Source organism: Danio rerio, chromosome 10 (genome assembly GCF_049306965.1).
Source record: "Danio rerio strain Tuebingen ecotype United States chromosome 10, GRCz12tu, whole genome shotgun sequence".
Classification (NCBI taxonomy): domain Eukaryota; kingdom Metazoa; phylum Chordata; class Actinopteri; order Cypriniformes; family Danionidae; genus Danio; species Danio rerio.
The window spans coordinates 1,020,695-1,035,000 of record NC_133185.1 but is presented as its reverse complement, the minus strand read 5'-3'; the positions used below and the strand labels follow the sequence as shown (position 1 = coordinate 1,035,000).

The window sequence follows — 14,306 nt, the reverse complement described above, 5'->3', positions numbered from 1 at the left end:
AAAGCGTTACCAAAACTAAAGCGTTACCACAACTAAAGCGTTACCAAAACTAAAGCGTTACCACAACTAAAGCGTTACCAAAACTAAAGAAAGCGTTACCAAAACTAAAGCGTTACCACAACTAAAGCGTTGCCAGAAACTAAAGCGTTACCAAAACTAAAGCGATACCAAAAACAGCGTTACCAAAACTAAAGCGATACCAAAAACAGCGTTACCAAAATTAAAGCATTACCAGAAACGAAAGTGTAACTAGAAACTAAAGCGTTACCAAACATTAAAGCGTTACCAGAAACTAAAGCGATACCAAAAACAGCGTTACCAAAACTAAAGCGATACCAAAAACAGCGTTACCAAAATTAAAGAATTACCAGAAACGAAAGTGTAACTAGAAACTAAAGCGTTACCAAACATTAAAGCGTTACCAGAAACTAAAGCGATATCAAAAACAGCGTTACCAAAACTAAAGCGATACCAAAAACAGCGTTACCAAAATTAAAGCATTACCAGAAACTAAAGCGATACCAAAAACAGCGTTACCAGAAACTAAAGCATTGCCAGAAACTAAAGTGTTGCCAGAAACTAAAGCATTGCCAGAAACTAAAGCGTTGCCAGAAACTAAAGCGATACCAAAAACAGCGTTACCAAAACTAAAGCATTACCAGAAACTAAAGCATTGCCAGAAACTAAAGCGTTGCCAGAAACTAAAGCGATACCAAAAACAGCGTTACCAAAACTAAAGCATTACCAGAAACTAAAGCGATACCAGAAACAGCGTTACCAAAACTAAAGTGTAACAAGAAATGAAAGTGTAACTAGAAACTAAAGCGTTACCAAACATTAAAGTGATACCAGAAACTAAAGCGTTACTGGAACTAAACCGTTACCAGAAACTAAAGCGATACCAGAAACAGCGTTACCAAAACTAAAGTGTTACCAGAAACGAAAGTGTAACTACAAACTAAAGCGTTACCAAACATTAAAGTGATACCAGAAACTAAAGCGATACCAAAACAAAGCGTTACCAAACACTAAAGTGATACCAGAAACTAAAGCATTACTGGAACTATACCGTTACCAGAAACTAAAACGTTAATAGAAACTAAGGCATTACAAAAAACTAAAGCGTTACCAGAAACTAAAACTTTAGCAGAAACTAAAGTGTTACCAAAACAAAACATTACCAAACACTAAAGTGTTACCAGAAAGTGAAGTGTTACCAAAAACTATGTGTTAAAAGCTAACTAACCTAGTTAGGTCTTTAAAAGAAATCAGTTATTAGAACTTATGTTATTATGTTTAAAATGTGTTGAATAAATTAAACAGCACTCTAAAAATAAGTAATAAAGCATTGCATTTTCACAAGAGTGCTAATAATTATGTCTCGGATAACCTCATTTCATCTGCATCACATTTAACATCATCTACCCTGAAAACAGCCCTAAAATAAATAAATAATAAAGCCTGTAATTGCATTAGTGAGAAGCGTGAAGGATTACAGCGAGATCCGACAAGACCAGCGACACCGTCGCCACGTTTCACTTTGAGTCATTAGAAATGTAAAATGACATGCTTGAATAAAAACCCGAGATGAGTGAAACCTGTGCCAGCAAACATGCAGAATCTCCATCCATCAGCCGCGTCCTCCGCCACCTTTCCTCAGGCCTATAAACAACATAACTGATGCGTCCTGTGAAGCTTCATAAGGGAGATTTATTGAGCGGCGTGCATCAGCTTTCTCCTTTGATACATTCTCTTTAATTAGCCTGCTGATGTAGAAATGTTTGCAGTGATGGAAAGGTAAAGGCGCCGTAAATAAGCAGCATAACGACAGCAGTTTAATGTCCAATTAGATTAAAAGGCTCTGAGAAACAATGGCGCGTTGTAGACGGACGCCTTAAGAGACGTTGATGGAAAGCAAACAGATTCATTATTAAACTCATCCAAACGCCGAACTCCGGGATTGATCGGGACGCTCTGAGGAAAGTCATGTCAGAGTTGGCCATAAAGTTTATAGGAGCGTTTATGGGGTTGTTTACACTGGGTCACTTCATGGGTTTTTTTCTGACGGGATACAAATATGAGTGTGAAAAGTACTGGTTTAGGGCGTCACGGTGGCTACGTGGTTAGCACTGTAGTCAGCAAGAAGGTTGCTGGTTCGAGTCCCAGCTGGGTCAGTTGGTGTTTCTGTGTAGAGTTTGCATGTTCTCCCCGTGTTGGCGTGGTTTTCTCCGGGTGCTCCGGTTTCCCCCACAGTCCAAACACATGCGCTGTAGGGGAATTGATCAACTGTTATGTGTATACAACAGTGTATGGGTTTTTCCCAGTGCTGGGTTGCTGGTTCGAACCTCGGCTAAGTTGGCGTTTCTGTGTGAAGTTTGCATGTTCTCCCTGCCTTCGCGTGGGTGTCCTCCGGGTGCTCCGGTTTCCCCCACAGTCCAAATACATGCGCTATAGGTGAATTGGGTAGTGTATGAGTGTGTGTGTGAATGTGTGTGTGAATGTTTCCCAGAGATGGGTTGCGGCTGGAAGGGCATCCCCTGCATTAAAACTTGCTGGATAAGTTGGCGGTTGATTCCGCTGTGGCGACCCTGGATTAATAAAGGGACTGAGCCAACAAGAAAATGAATGAATGAATCAGTATGTCAATGAACTAGCTGAAACTGAATATTGAGTAGGGGGTGGGGCTTTATCTTAGTATGTTAATGAACGTCTAGCTGAAAGTGAAAATTGAGTGAGGGCGGGACTTTATTTTAGTATGTTAATGTATGGTCTGGCTGAAACTCAATATTGAGTAGGGGGTGGGGCTTAATTTCAGAATCCTGATGTACTTCCAGTTAAAATGGACTACTGAGTAGGGGCAGGGCTTTATTTTAGTATGGTAATGTGCGTCTAGCTTAAACTGAATTTTGAGTAGGGGTGGGGCTTAATCCAGTAAAATGATGCAGCTGAAACTGAATATTGAGTAGTGGGTGGGGCTTTATTTTACTATGTTAATGAACTTCTAGTTGAAACTGAATATTGAGTAGTGGGTGGGGCTTTATTTCACTCTTATAATGAACTTCTAGCTAAAACGGAATATTGAGGAGGGGTGTGGCTTTATTTCAGTATCTTGACGTACTTCCAGTTGAAACTAAATATTGAGTAGGTGCGGGGCTTTATTTCAGTATGGTAATGTGCTTCTAGCTTAAACTGAATTTTGAGTAGGGGCGGTGCTTATTTCAATATGTTAATGAACTACTAGCTGAAACTGAATATTGAGTAGGGGGTGTGGCTTTATTTCAGTATGTTATTGAACTACAAGCTGAAACTGAATATTGAGTAGGTGCGGGGCTTTATTTCAATATGGTAATGTGCTTCTAGCTTAAACTGAATTTTGAGTAGGGGCGGGGCTTATTTCAGTAAAATGGTGCACTTGCAGCTGAAACTGAATATTTAGTAGGGCGTGGGGCTTTATTTCAGTATGTTTAAGTACTTCAAACTGAAACTGAATGTTAAAGCGTTTATTTATTCCAGTATGTAAATGAACTTCCAGCTGAAAGTGAGTATTGAGTAGGGGCGGGGCTTTATTTCAGTATGTGGATGTACTTTAAACTGAAACTGAATATTGAGTAGGGGGTGTGGCTTTATTTCAGTATCCTGATGTACTTCCAGTTGAAACTGAATATTGAGTAGGGGCGGGGCTTTATTTCAGTATGATAATGAACCACCTTTCCAAATGCTTTATAAGCTGATAGTCTAATACACAAATTGAATTGATGTGTGCATCATGTGTAATGTGTATTTCGAAATGCATTTACAGGTTTAACAAAAGGGTAGCAAAAAGGAGTGTTAGGTGTATTATTAATGCATTGACAATAACACACACAGTCACACACACACAGACACACACACATATACTTAAGATGCTATAAAAATCCATTTTCACTTAATACATTGCAATGAATGTTACAGCTTTTACATGCACACAGAGATGCTCGACGTGGCTGTAAAAATGTGAACATGCACAGAAAACCAAAAGACATTTCATTAATGGCAAGCAACAGTGAATCAGATGTGTACAAAGCAGAAAGAATGAACTAGTAATTTAAATCTGCTCTGGTTTTATTTACAACCGGCATGACATCTTTTATTCCTTGGAGTAAAAAGTTTTAGCAAGCAGCGTTTGCTTCAAAGACGCTGTCAAAGATAGCAGCTCACTAAAAACTAAGACTGGGTTTAATGTGCTGCCAGGATGCATTAATGTTGTGGTCTGATAAGCCTGCGCCGCTCTATGGCAGACGTCCACAACACATCATTAACCTGCAGCCAAAATATATGCCAATAGCAGAGCAGGAGCTGTCAGAGGCCGTCACCGGGTCGATGGCCCCGCCCACCACCACAGCCGGCCAATCAAACGTCAGCATGAGATGACTGAAGCTGCACTTGTTGTTTTTATCACAACTGTTAAAGTACTTCCAGCTGAAGCTGAATATTGATTAGGGGCGGGGCTATTATTACAGTATGTTGATGCACTTCCAGCTAAAACTGAATACTGAGTAGGGGGCGGGGATTTATTTCAGTATGTTGATGTGCTTTAAGCTGAAAATAAATATTCAGTAGGAGAGCTTTATTTCAGTGTGTTGATGAACTTCTAGCTGAAACAGAATGTTGATTAGGGGCGGGGCTTTATTTCACCAAATTAATGTACGTCTAGCTAAAACTGAATATTGAGTAGGGGCGGAGCTTTATTTCAGTATGTTGATGTACTTTTAGCCGAAACTGAATATTGATAAAGGGCGGGGCTTTATTTCAGTGTGTTGATGTACTTCTAGCTAAAATTGAATATTGAGTAGGGGCGTGGCTTTATTTGAATGTATTGATGTACTTTTAGCTGAAACTGAATATTGAGTAGGGGTGGGGCTTTATTTCAATATGTTGATGTACTGTTAGCTGAAACTGAATATTGAGTAGGGGTGGGGCTTTATTTCAATATGTTGATGTACTTCTAGCTAAAACTGAATATTGAGTAGGGGTGGGGCTTTATTTCAGTGAGTTGATATACTTCTAGCTAAAACTGAATATTGATTAGGGGTGAGGCTTTATTTCAGTATATTAATGTACTTCTAGCTAAAACTGAATATTAAGTAGGGGCGGGGCTTTATTTCAATATGTTGATGTACTTCTAGCTGAATGTAAATTCTGACTGAGAGGCAGCCTTTCTCAGCTAGAGAGAGCGGTTAGAGCACGAACACATCAAATGAAAAGCCAATAAGAAGAAGGGGCGGGGCATGTCAGACACTAAAGAGCATTTGATTGGTCCGAAGATATGATGAGAATCTGAAGTATGAGATGATTTAAAAAAAATCCTTGTGTGATAGACAACCTGCAAACTTTTAATGTTTATATCAGGTTTATGTCTTCTAAATGTGAATTGTGTCTGTTTTGGAGCACACTAGCGTATAGACATCTTAAAGACACACCGATACTAACATCTAAAACATTTTAATTTCATGGCCACTTTAAATCGTGTGCAGTTTTACCAACACTAAGCCCACTGTGAACGAGCACACGCTTCTGACATTATCATGCGCGACGCTTTCACCATTTTTATTATTTCATAATGAAATTAATGTTTGATTAGAAGAGCAGACGAGTGTTCACGAGATCCTGTAATCACAGATCATTACGGCACAGATCAAGAGCAGTTGCACTTTTCCAACAGCAGATTACCGTAATTAAAGCTCCGTCCCAGAGGAGCTAACCAGAACCTCCATCAAACTAACTACTCACACACACACTGACACTGAAGGACAAAACACAGCGACGCCAGATGCTGAGCTTCAGATCCGACAGTGTTTTATCATCAAATGTGACAATGGAGCTGAGATGCACGATATTGGATGAATATGGCATATTCAGTTTTTTCTGCAATATTCAGTGGGTAAAGTATTCAGACCCCCTTAAATGTTTCACTCTTTGTTATATTGCAGCCATTTGCTACAATCATTTACATTCAATATTTCCTCATTAATGTACACACAGCACACCATACAGACAGAATTGTTGACATTTTTGCAGATTTATTAAAAGAGAAAACTAATATCTGGTCATAAGTACTCTTTGTTCAGCATTTATCAGAAGCTTTGGATCTAATACAGCCGTGAGTTTTTCACTCCTAGATTTGGGGATCCTCTGCCATTCCTCCTTGCAGATCCTCTCCAGTGCTGTCAGGTTGGATGGTTAATGTTGGTGGACAGACATTTTTAGGTCTCTCTAAAGATGCTCAATTGGGTTTAGGGTCGTTAAGGGGTTGTGTCTTTAGTAATCTACGACAGTTTGTGTTCTTTGAAAAGTAAGTATGATAAATAAATCCATATCAAACAATCCCTTACTGAAAGGCACGTCTCATCTTCAGTTTTGGGCTCAGGCGTGCTTTGCACTCACTACAAGTGTACAGCGCCAAAGCCCAAGTGAACTGCGCTGTGACACACCTCTTCCAACCGGGCCAGGGCCGGCCAGCTGAACCGCGCCTAAACCCGATTTGGAGCACTCACACTTCTCAAACGAACCAGGAAAGGCGTCTGGGCACAGTTCGAATAGCCGATTGTGAGTGTGCCCTGGGTCAGGGCTCTAGCTGGACCATTTAAAGGGTCACGAAACACCAAAACACGTTTTTTTGAGCTGTTGACAGTCGTATATGTGTCCCACACTGCTAAAAACACTATTAGGACACCTATAATTCACTAAAAAGTGTAAATTGGTTGTTTTTGCGTTATTTCAAGCAAATTCGTACTTCCGGTTTGAAACGAATTTTTGAAGCTGCGTCACGGCCATGAGATAATAGCGTGTATTCCAGCGTGCAGACTGGACATCTGTGCCAGAGTGTGTCTTATTGCGTCTTACAGTGTGCTGCAATAATGCATGAGTAAAGCTTGGTTCAAACCAATAAGCGCGCTCTATTGTGCAACTTCATTAATATTCATTACTGTCAGAGTGTTTAGACGGCAGAGACGCCACGTTGTGTTGGCAAAACAAGTGTGAAGTGTTGCTTTTATAGTTTGCTGCAGTGAAGTTTTGTTTTCATTTTCTCTCTGTGAGAGCGCAGCTGGAGTCACGTGTGGATTAACAGTGTACGCGACGCTCGACAACAATAACTTACGTGTCTAAGGAGGATTATTGTTTACCTGAGAGCTGTTCTCATCTGCAAACGCTGAGATCGGGATTCGCTTGTAGTCTCCTCTTAATAAAGACGCGGCTCTAGTTGCTGGTGATTGCCCTGTCTCTACAGATTTGGTAAGTGAGCGACCAGTGCTCTTTGTTTATTCAGTTTGTTCGTATCGAACTAAGTTAACTATTGCACTGAGATAAAACACGCGGCTTTCTGACGCTACCTGCCGAGTGCATCTAAGTTTCCGGGAAATGCGGAGGGTTTTTTCTCTCATTCGCCGTGCGGTCTCAAACATTGCATAAAAAATACACGCTTAGAGCAGCTCCTCGAATCAAATATCTGGTTTGTCGCGAGGGGCATGAATGAATTCCCTGAATGAAAGAGCCAAACTGCAGTTAAAGTCCAACATTTAATAATTTGCCAAATAATTCGACTACAGATGTCCATGTAGGTTAAACACCATCACTTTCTCCTATGTGTGTATTTTGACTCTGAAACTCGCGCGTGCCCAAATAGACACTCCCACACCCTCCCACTTTAGTTCCTCCGACACTCCCCCCAAAACAGAGCTGGACACGCCCACTTTTCTGACTTTTTCCAAAGTAGAGGTGTGAAAACACCCTGCTGAAACCAGGGGCTTTCATGGCCCTTTAAGAATAGTCACGGAGTTGTTTTGAACCTTCAGCTCAGTCTGAAGTCCTGAGCATTCTGGAGGAGGTTTTCATCCAGGATATCCCTGTGAAAAATACCCCCACAACATGATGCTGCCACCACCATGCTTCACTGTTGGGACTGTATTGGATGAGTGAAGAGCAGTGCCTGGTTTTCTCCACACATACTGCTTAGAATTAAGGCCAACATTTGGTCTCATCAGACCAGAGAATCTCATTTCTCACCATCTTGGAGTCCTTCAGGTGTTTTTAGAAAACTTCATGCAGGCTTTCATGTGTTGGGCCACTCTGCCATAAGACTGGTGCAGTGCCGCAGCGATGGTTGACTTTCTACAACGTTCTCCCATCTCCTGACTGCATCTCTGGAGCTCAGCCACAGTGATCTTAGGGTTCTTTTCCTCTCTCACCAAGGTTCTTCTCCCCTGATGCTTAGTTTGGCTGGACAGCCAGCTCTAAGAAGGGTTCTGGTCATCCCAAACGATTTCCATTAAAGGATTATGAGGCCACTGTGCTCTTAGGAACCGTCAGTACAGCAGAAATTGTTTTGTAACCAGGCAAATCCTTTGACCTCATGATTTTCATGTGCTCTGACATGCATTGAGAGCTGTAAGCTCTTAAATAGACAAGGATGATCAGAAGAAATGGACAGCACCTGAGGTAAACATATGAGTGTCGCAGCAAAGGGTCTGAATACTTATGACCATGTGAAATTTCAGTTTTCTCATTTAATAAATCTGCAAAAATGTCAACAATTCTGTGTTTTACTGTCTGTATAGGGTGCTGTGGGTACATTAATGATGAAATAAATAATCTTAAATGATTTCAGCAAATGGCTGCAATATAACAGTGAAATATTAAAGAGGGTCTGAACACTTTCCATACCCACTGTAAAATAAAGCAGCTGTTAGAAATGGGTTATTAAAACTATTATGTTTAGAAATGTGTTGAAAAATCTTCTCTCCTTAAACAGAAATTGGAGAAAAAAATATAAAATTATTTAACAGGAGGGTTAATAATAATAATAATAATAATAATATATATATATAGTACATTAGCTGATCATCACGTCCTGAATGCAGCAGGATCAGCGAGCATCTCCTGTTGTGATGATAATCAGAGAAGAAGCGAGCGTTCGCTGGGGAATCAGCACTATAAGGAGACCAGGAAACAATCCACCGATGAGGCAGAAGAGTTCATTACACAGGTACGCCCAGGGCTGGATGTACAGTGCCTGTGGGAGAGGAAGACCCGCAGCTACACAACTCTGCTTACACACACACTAAATCTGAATTTCACCGGAATTTCAGGATTTTGTCTCCGGGACAAGAAGTCACCCGGAACGCATTAAAACAGCAGCTTCTGCACTGGAGGCGGAGGGAGGACCTCAAAGCAGATTTCATTTAGAGATGCACAACTGCACACGACACCTATTAAAATGCAGATCTCAAAGGGATTTAATCACAAGTTCATTTATTTTACCTGGCTGTGGCAGGAGGGTGTTCCTGGATCTGCATGATGTCCTGAGATGCTGCATGGGATCGACGGAAGGTCAGACACAGTGTACGGACTTCAGTCAGGACGAGAATGAAGATGAAGAAGTCTGAAGTTCAGCAGGTCTCAGAAATAAAGCTACACACTGCAAAAATGCTTTTCTTACTTAAGAGTTTTGTCTTGTCATTCATTAATCATCTTATTTTCGGCTTAGTCCCTTTATTAATCAGGGATCACCACAGCGGAATGAACCGCCAACTTATCCAGCACATGTTTTACGCAGCGGATGCCCTTCCAGCTGCAACCCATCTCTGGGAAACATCCACACACACTCATTCACACTCATACACCGCATGTGTTTGGACTGTGGGGGAAACCGGAGCACCCGGAGGAAACCTACGCGAACGCAGGAAGAACATTAGGGGTGTCAAAATTAATTGTTTCTTCGGTTCACTGCGATGCAGACATGAACAATTCGGCATCGGTATAGTAATAATCATAACTGGTTATTATGTACTGACATCATTTATCTCCTATGCGAGGGAGGTGAGCGCGAGTATTTACAACACTCAGCCAACTCAGGGCCGGCCCGTGGCATAGGCACCATAGGCAAATGCTAAGGGTGCTGTGTATATCCAGGAGGGCGCCAGATATGAGCACAGTTCAGTTGGTTTTGTTTTCGATATTCTTGACACACATTCAGTTATAGACGGCATTAACTTAAAAGCCTCTTACCCTAAAAAGATTTAAAGTGTGTTTCCTACAAAAAGACAAAGCTGGTTATGTTTCACAGCTGTCTTTCTTTTTTTTCGCTCGACATTACGAGCACTGCTCCGTTTAAGCCCTCGCAATATGTGTTTAGCAGGGAGAGCTCGCGCTGAGAGGAGCTTTCAGTAAGGGACCATCGGAAAAGTGCTTCGTTTTTTCGTTTTTTTGCTCCGCTCTGAGCGAGCTCTCCCTGTTGCGAAGGCTTAAGTGTGTGTGTGTGTGTGTGTGTGTGTGTTTGTGTGTGTTTGTTTGGTGCTGTCTATGTTTGTGTAAGTGTTTGAATGAGAGACAGTGTGTTGCTGTGTGTTTATACAGACAGCATGTTATATCCTCCCCCCTAAAATATAACACTGTATATGGAAAGCATCGTCAATGCACCGTGATATCGAATTGAACCGAATCGAAGGCATGATAATCGTAACCGAACCGTGAGACCAGTATAGGTTTACACCTATAGAGAACATGCAAACTCCACACAGAAACACCAGAATCAGATTATAATCAAATGACCCTTGAATATTTACAAAAATAGAGCTTTAGTAAAAATAGAGCACTTACGGACATATATATCAACAGACATTTCATTCAGCCCCTGAATTAATCTGCATGTGTGTCACTCGAGAGAAACCGAAAGTAACTCGAGCATATAGTACAGCACTTTTAATGTCCAGTAGGTGGGCGGGGGGAATGATCATTGTTGTAATAATACTAGAAACATTGTGACCAATCATATTAATGAGAACGTTAGCAACATAATAGTGCTTTTTGCCTGATTTTCACTGAGATTGTCCGCTAACATGATATACACGAGGACACAATGGTGTTTAAGACTCCTGATGCGTCATTTCCATCTACTGAACTCTTGTTATTCAGCTTTGCCTAGGTATATCCAGACATTATTTCTATGGCATCTTTTAAAGATGACCTATTATTCCCTATTTTACAAGACGTAAAATAAATCTGACTGTTCTCTCCTTTTTAGGCTTTGAGCAGTTTTGGTGACTGTCACTTTAAATTCAAATGAGATTGTGCTCTTTTCAGAAGAGGGCGGAGCTACAGATGCCTGTGCGTCAGCATAGGGGCAGATGTGAAACAGCAGTGTGTGTGTTGTGAGTGCTGGTCAGGTGTGTTTCAGTGTGAGTGTGTGTTCATGCTTCTGTCAATCTATGTGGCTCCTGTCTCTGTTCATCTAGAACTCCACATCTATAATCCTCTTAGTCTATGCTGACATCATCTTCAGCAGCTCAAACACTCTAATGGCGAATGGACAGACGGCTGCTTCTCACTCAGGGCTGCTGCTCATGCTAATGAGATGGGCACTAGTGGGCGGGGCTTTCCTCCTCTGATGACATGTGCGATGGGAGAATGTCAATCACAGTGTTTCCTTTATCAGGTGTGATTATAACAAATAGAGTTAATTAATGTTGACCATTAGAGGCTGGTTATACTCACACCCTTTTAACCCCTTATAAAAGTAAGTTTTGCATAATAGGTGTCCTTTAAAGTTAATTAGCCGATTAACCTGTCTCCCCTTCTCCTGTATGGATTCATTCCCGCTGATGTGTGTCTGATTGTGAAGCTCTTCAGCTCATCAGTCGCTCTGACTCTCTAACCTTACACTCGTTGCCAGATTTGTCCCTGTAAGGAACTCATCTGCGCCAGTGAACTCTGACTCGGCTCTGTCTGTTCTGCTCAACGCTGAAAGAGAAAGAGAAATCTGTCACACGCGACTCGTCTATTAGAGCGACAGAATGACGGAAATCTATCAGTCCGAGAGCAGTAACAAGACACGTATGCTCCGTCAACACACACACGAGCAGATGATGGAGACTGAAAACTGATAGATTTCATCAAGATGACCATAAAATAACGCGCAGCAGCTCTGATGAGGACTGAGCATGATCACTGACGGACTCCCATGGGGTGGAAAGCAACAAATGACAAATTCTCAAATCCCTTTAATTGAGTAGTTTTTCTCTCAGGAATTATACTTTACTATGTCGGTTTAGGAGATTTTATTGTTATTTGACTGCTGTTTTCCTTTAGGTGGCACAGTGGAGCTGTCATAACCACGCATTATATGCATAGACTGTAACCGCGACTATTCTTCAGCGTCATCGGTGAACAGCGCTGACAGTTTTAAAGCCAATCGCAGCCCTTTCTGTTGAGCATGCGAACACAATGACTAGGCCCACACGGAATCTGCGCGCGCAGAATTCTGCAGATTTTTAGCCCATTGTATTCTGTTTATTTACTTGAGTAAATGTGTAAATTTGAATTTATTCAGTTATTAATCAGTAATTTATTACTTTTTATTTAATATATTAAGGTTTTAGTTATGATACTCGCTGGATACTCCCAAAATAATTCCGCAGAAATCCAGATTTTTACCAAAATTCTCCGCAGAAATAGCAAAAGACGTCCGCAGATACCGTCTGGCCCTGACAGTGACCAATCATAGGCGTTTAAAAACTCACTCGACAATGCTCAGAAAGCAAGCGGGATAATATTTACCAAAGTTTATGTGCTATAAGTGAAGTTTAATTTCTTAAACTAATTTCGAGAGGAGTACGCGCTCATGATTGATCCAGCTGGCTCATATTAACTAATCTACATCCTTGATAAACTGTCCGGCATGCACTGCTCTCTGGGGTTTTGTGCTCAAAGCACCCGCTGAGCTCAGACGTGCGCATATGCTAGAGCGCAAGACAGTGTGTGTGTGTGTGTGTGTGTGTGTGTGTGGTCACGTGATGTGTGTTTTCAGCGGTATATTTTAAAATTCCATTTCAAAGCTAAGACGTATAAGTGTAAACGGCGCAAGAGTGTGTTTTCCCAGAGCGGGTTGCTGCTACGATGGGGGCGGGGTGGAGTATCGCGATGCCAGCTCAGCATCATGATGTTAGACAATGGCACCCTATTTCCTATATTATTGTTCTTCTGGAGAAGTCTTATTTGTTTTATTTGGGCTAGAATAAAAGCAGTTTTTAATAGTTTTAAAGCCATTTTAAGCTCAATGTTATTCGCCCCTTCAGCAATATTAGTTTTGGATTGTCTCCAGAACAAACCACTGATATACAATGACTTGCCTAATTACCCTAACTTTACCCTAATTACCCTAGTGAAGCCTTTACATGTCACTTTAAGCTGAATACTAGTGTCTTGAAGAATATCTAGTCTAATATTATGTGCTGTCATCATGGCAAAGAGAAATCAGTTATTAGAGATGAGTTATTAAAACTATTATGATTAGAAATGTTTAGAAGTGAAAAACAGAAATTGGAGAAAAAAATTGAAAAGAATTAATATTTATTAGCTAATAATTCTGACTTCAATAGTATGAACGCAAGAAGAGCAGAAAGCTGTATGAAATCTCTCTCTCTGTGCAGATCTGCCTCCGGAGAGCTCTAAACTGTGTCATTTTGGAGATGAATATTCAGATTGATCCATTTCTGTGCATCAGATGGCTTGAAACGCCACCAGACAATCACTGCTGCTGTTTTTTTGTTTTTTGTTACCAGTCCTGATATACGACTGCTTTATCAATAACTAATCTCCTAAAAACAACAATAAAAAATACAGGAATAAAATAACAGAAGCCGCAGCATTCTGACTGGGTGAGACTCTCAGGCCCCGCCTACACACCCCCCCCCCCTTACTTTATGCAAATTAGGGTTACATGCAGTAAACGTGATTTATGGTTTGGCTCTGTGCTGATGATAATGTCTTGGTTTATTCAGGAAACTATAGTCACATATGGGATCTCTTATATTTCAGTGGCTTCTCTTAGCTCTTAGGTCAAAACTAGATCAGCTGAAGTGCGAATGGAGACTTTTTTACTCATGATTTCATGAGTACTCTTTCATGTGGGATGCCAGTTGCATCTCAAAAATTTATGCAAATTCAAAGTGAAAACAGGTTTATTTTTCTTACAGATATTGTGATCATAAGCAAACATTTCTTGATTTAAGAATGTGTCGATAATTCAAAATAAGACTCAAACATTATTTTGTAGAAATTTGTTGAAGCAGCTCTTTGAAACCAGTTAAAGTGTTTGAGCATTCGGTTCACGCTCCTCGGTTTAAAAACAGCACAAGTGATTGTGTGAGTTATTAGTCCTGATGATGTACTTGACGTCTATCGTGAGTGCACTTAAGGCTTCATTAGGTCGCTTGTACCTTCGCCTCCCACAGACGCTGTTTATATCCTCCTGTGGGAAGCGTCTGAAACCA

General features: G+C 40.9%; 1 long non-coding RNA gene across 8 annotated transcripts in view; it reads right to left on the bottom strand.

Moving 5' to 3' along the window:
* The window catches only part of LOC137496532 (uncharacterized), a 154,401-nt gene that overhangs the window by 118,258 nt on the left and 21,837 nt on the right, over positions 1–14,306 (bottom strand). For 5 of the 8 annotated variants that reach the window (XR_012386060.1, XR_012386059.1, XR_012386061.1 and 2 more), the window contains exon 3: positions 9,298–9,454. The exons of 1 other annotated variant lie outside the window; for it this stretch is intronic. This is a non-coding gene — a long non-coding RNA (uncharacterized lncRNA). Of the gene's footprint in view, positions 1–8,868; positions 9,050–9,297; positions 9,455–14,306 lie in introns of all 8 variants that reach the window. 2 more of the 8 variants (XR_012386062.1, XR_012386063.1) reach the window with 1 other exon arrangement.